Source organism: Cinclus cinclus, chromosome 22 (genome assembly GCF_963662255.1).
Source record: "Cinclus cinclus chromosome 22, bCinCin1.1, whole genome shotgun sequence".
NCBI classification, from domain to species: Eukaryota; Metazoa; Chordata; class Aves; order Passeriformes; family Cinclidae; genus Cinclus; species Cinclus cinclus.
Genome location: NC_085067.1, coordinates 351,574 through 357,030, shown reverse-complemented (window position 1 = coordinate 357,030; position 5,457 = coordinate 351,574).

Genomic DNA, 5,457 nt, shown 5'->3' with positions numbered 1-5,457 from the left:
GCTCTAAATTCATTAGCTCTTCCTGATGCAGGATTCCTGCAGGATCACAGCATTTGGAATGTGCTCTGAACGCTTGCATCGCAGCGGTGAAGTGGGTGCTGCAGGCAGGCAGTGTGTCTTACACTGCACTGGATGTGATTAGAAATGCAGCTTCAATCAAACAAAATGGGGGAAAATATGGTAGCAGGGAGGGAGAAGGAAGGAGGAAGAAGGTTAGAGGACTGAAACTTTCCAAATGCTCATGACCTCTTATTGACTTTATGCAATGATATTCTTATTTATAGCAGCATCAGGTCAGAATTAGGCTTTTTCTACGAGTATTTATGGTGATGCTGGCAATTTGATGAGTCTTTGTCCTGCAGAGCAAAGGAGTGATTAAAGTTTTCAGTGACCTTATGTCTAAGGAGTTCTGCTTTTCCCTCTTGGAAGTCTAAACAAGAGAAGCCATTGGCCTCTTTGCAGCATCAGGGAGTTGAATTTGTTTGTTGGTTGGTATGGGGCTTTTTTTGGCTGGGATTACAAGGCTAATACTTAACCTTATATCAGAAATCCATCGTTTTCTGTGGGTCTTAAAAAATTTCAGTGTATTTTCCATTTAAATAGAAATGAGGCATTCTTGAAACAAATTCATTCTGGTTGGCTTTGCACATTGATGATTAAAGAATGTGGTTCTATTTTTTTTTTGTATCATTCTGAGCAATGTCTCATTAGATTTGCATTTTATTTCTTTCCATATCCATCATGATTTGTGTCAGCAGAATGGTTACATAGATGGACAGCTTATTATCAGCCTTAAGTGAGGAAACAGAACACAAGAATGGTTACTAAAAAAAGGGAAAGGTAATTAACTCTGGGTGCAAGAATATAAATGAAGCTTGACATTTTCATTTTGCTAATCCAAATTAACCCTCGCCTCAATATTACAGAATGCAGGAGGAGATTCTGGGTGTCTGCTTGTGTTTCTGCATCCCCTGGTGCTGCATGTCCTGGTGTGGCCCAACAGTGCCCAGCAGTGCCCAGCAGTGCCCAACAGTGCCCAGCAATGACCAGCAGTGCCCAGCAGTGCCCAATAGTGCCCAGCAGTGCCCAGCAATGACCAGCAGTGCCCAGCAATGACCAGCAATGACCAGCAGTGCCCAATAGTGCCCAGCAGTGCCCAGCAATGACCAGCAGTGCCCAACAGTGCCCAGCAGTGCCCAGCAGTGCCCAGCAATGACCAGCAGTGCCCAATAGTGCCCAGCAGTGCCCAGCAGTGCCCAGTAATGCCCAGCAGTGCCCAATAGTGCCCAGCAGTGCCCAGCAATGACCAGCAGTGCCCAACAGTGCCCAGCAGTGCCCAACAGTGCCCAGCAATGACCAGCAATGACCAGCAGTGCCCAGCAATGCCCAGCGAGGCTTCAGGTGCTGCTGTGGTGGGACCTGAGACAGTCTGGAGCTACTGCAGAGCTCCCACTCCCGAACGCTGCTGAGCCTGAGCATGGCTCACCCACACTGGAAGCTGCTGGTCACTTGGGAATTCACAATTGTCTTTGCAGGGCACTCTGCTGTGCCCTCCTTCGTTCTCTCCTCCGAATGTGCAAAGTAATTGTGCTCCATTATTCGATATCTAAAGTGGGAGTGGGAGGGAGGGTCAGGGAGGATGAATTAAAATGAATCGAGAATCTTTATGTGAAGAGAAAAGAGGACTGGAGGGAGCCACGATAACTCTTTACAAATACTTAGAGGGACATTATGAAGAGGACAGAGACCAATTACTGCCATTAGTCAGTGTGAGCAGAGCAAAAAGCAATGCTGTGTGCTGCTGAGGGAAACCTGGGCTGTGATGGAAAAGTTTTAAGGGTAACACCACAGAAGGAGTCCTCAGGGGAAGGTTTGTCCTGGCCTTGACTGAAGAACCTGGTCTGGAGTTCAGGAACTGACGTGCAGACTTCCAGGTCATTCACGAGTACATTAGGGATAAGCTTTTGCTGTTTTCATGTCTACCTGGTATATATTCCTATCCAATCATGGACACATTTCCTGTTCTTGTATCAACCATCAGTATTTGAGGTGACATCTTAGGAACTCACCTACAGTTTGTTGCTCCTTTGGATCTTACACTCCTCACAGAAATGGGAGGGAAAAGGAGAAAACCTGGGAGGAACCTGAGTGGGAATCAGGGAGAGTGTATTAGCATTCGCTGAGCTGGGCATAAGAATCACTCAGGAAATTAAAAGCAGGATGATATTTTGAGGTGATAAAACTTTAAAGTATGAAACTTGCATTTGACTCAGATCCAGCCTCAATTTTTCCTTTTTGAGCTGCAGTTTAGGAAAAGCTGAGCCCTTGCCAGGGACAAGTGCAGGCTCTGGACTCTTGCAAAAGGGAGAAGGAATTAAATTATGTTAGCTGGTGATGAAAAACATGAGAGATGCAGAAAGAGGACAAAGGAAAAAGGTAACCATGGAGGTGAAACAAAAAGGTGCAAGAGTTTCCTTACACAATGTGGTAATTCAGGCAATGAAGTGATTTTCAGGGTGACTCAAAGCTCACTCAAAGCCTGACCAAAGAGGTCAGGCAAGGTCAGTGCCCTGGGAGCCTTTGACTCAGTGCAGGGTGGTGGTGAATACCAGAGCTCTGCTCTTGGATGAAGCCTCAGCTTTCCATTGGTAAAGTTCCAAGCCTTTTGCTCTGTTGGGTTTTTTTTTGGCTGTTACTATTTTCCTATGGCCTTTTCCTATGGCTGGAAATAAACCCAAAGAGGGTGTAAAGCCTGTTGCAAAGGCAGCATTTATGTGATAAATCAAACACCCCAAATGCAATGTAACATAAAAGCCTCGGGTGGTTGATTGGTGCTGATTTCCCTGCTCTCTGTGTGTGGCTCAGTGGTCAGAAACAGTGCAAGCCCTTGTTACACAAACTGGGAGCAGCACCCAGTGCCCCCCATGGCCATGTCCAAGCCCAGGCTCTGTGGTCCCTCTCCTGCAGAGGCTGATCCCTCCCTGCTGGGGCATCATCCCTGTCCTGTTTGTTTTCATTCATCCAGCCCCTTGAGCAGAATGATCCCCTGAGCAGGCAATGATTCAATCACTGATTTTCTCTCATACCCTTTCACAGCTGCTATTGGAAGTACAGCTGTCACTACATTCACTCAGGGGAAAGAGATGATCAAAGGTGGAAAGAGAGGAAAACACCATTTAAGAAATAAATGCTAAGTTATGATGCTTCTGTTTGCCTGAGAAAGAGAGATTTTTAATGCAGCTTTTGGCATTTACAAATCCTTTGTGAAAAGGTCACCCTGTAGTTGGGATCTTATTAATACAGAAGAACAGCCCAGAAAATGTCATGTCTTTTTACCCTGATATTTACCCAGAAAGGAGTGACTCAGCACCCCAAGCTCCTCTGGCAGGATGGCATTAATGAGCCTGGATGAGAAGGGACAGTGCCACCACTGCCAGTGACCCTGGGAGCAGAGGGTCTGTGTGCACACCCTGCCCCTCTCTGACTGCAGACAGGCAGCCCGTGAACTGACCACTGAATGCAATCTGCATAGCTGTAGCAAATACAAATAAAATAAAATAAAAATATATAACTGTTCTAGAAGCATACACACATTTTATATGGTTATGGTATAACCACACCCAGCAGGACACGGGGCTGGGGTTTGAACTCAGCTCTCAGGGCTCAGGCTGAGAGGGCAGTGGGTGGTGCTCCAAGGGGAAGGCAAGGTGCACAGTGGAAAAGACTTGATATATGCTTTTCCTCTGGAAAATCACTAAGAAAAAGTTTGTCATCTGCAGTTTATATTTCAATCTTTATTCTATTGCTTTTAGTTACGTTTGTTTTCACATCCTTCAAGGGAATTTTCCTTCAGTTCGCCTTAGTGGTGACTCATTTTACCTTTAATATGTTTTGGCAGAAGTGAGGTGTTTATTTTAGCAGAGTAGTGAAAACAGTTTTGAGTGTGTTAGTGATCACTGTGACTCGTGTCACCACGAGTTCAACACTCGGGCTGGGCTGAGCCCGTGGGGCTCTGAGCACACACAGCCAGTCCCCATCACACAATTCCTTCGCTTTTAGTAACTCACACAGTGAAACATTCTGCCAGTTCTGACCTGTCACAGACTCATACTGAATGGAGCTGGCTTGTTCAGCATTTCCTAACCCACTACAGCATTTTCATTTTGCTTTTCTCTTTACTGGACATGCAAGAGCTCCAAGTGGTGTTTGTAACACGGAACAACTGTGATACATCATGTGCCACTGGGGAAGTTCCCAATACTCACTGCCTCTTTCATTTTTATTTCCTGTGGGATTTAAGGCTCCCTGTGTGCTGTCCTGTGACCCAAACATTCATTTCCTCTCAGGACACAGAGCTGGCATGAACACTCTTGAAAGGACACACATTCTCTCCTGGCTATTCATGCACTGCTGCTCACCCACAAGCTGACTAAATTCTGCAGAGTCATGGGCAGGTCTCTGGTGCTCACCTCCACATCCAGCACCATACCAGTGAAAGATTTTACAGGAATTTAATTTCATTCCAAGCTGAAATATCCCCAGTCTGGGTTTTCAGAAGCACACAAAGGAAGATTGACAGACAGCAAGCAAACCAAGGGCTTCTGAATCCAGGTGCAGAGCCCCAAGTGAAGGTCACCCACACCTGCTGGTGCTCACCTTTGCAAAGTCTTTGGTGAGCACTGCAACGATGGACGGTGACAGCTCATGTGCACGTGCCTGTATACACACACAGACCCCTGAATATTGGAACACTATGCCAGAGAAATTATCTCTCACATCATCTCTGGTGTCGTCTTTGATTAATTTGCATTTCTTTTCTCATTATGGCTCAGCCCTCATTTCAAAGGTGTCCTTCAAACTAGAACACTGGAAGAGGACCAAGAAGTGACAGACAGTAAGGAATAATCCTCAGGCAAAGCCCACGAAAGCCATTTCCACTTCCCCATCTCTGGGGGCAGAGCATTCCCACCCCACATCCCACTTTGCCCCTTCCCACAGACAGTTTCGTTTTTGAAGAATTTGTTTTCCCAGAACTGATTCATTGTGCCCCAATGGCCACAGATTGCCCTGTTACCCTTCTCAGTCAAGGAACAAAGAAATGCCCAAATGGCTGAGATCAGCTGTGGGTCATTTGACAACTCCACAGAGCCACAGCATGCAGAAATACGAACAGCCAAGTGCCATTAACCCACCTTCTCAGCACCCCCTGCCCCAGTGTGAGGTGTCTGGGCCATTCTGTGGAAGAGAAGCGAGTCCCTCCTTGCCTCCAGCTCAGGCATCAGAACAACGTGGCCATGAGCTGGCTGCAGGACATGTCCCCAGTGCTGAGAGCCCTGGCTCTTCCCCTGCACAGGGTGCCACTCTGCAGGGGCACCGAGGACACCTCTGCCATTGTGGAGTACATCACAGCCCCACTGGACACAACATTGTTGTTAAAATAGCTGGAGAAATCATAAA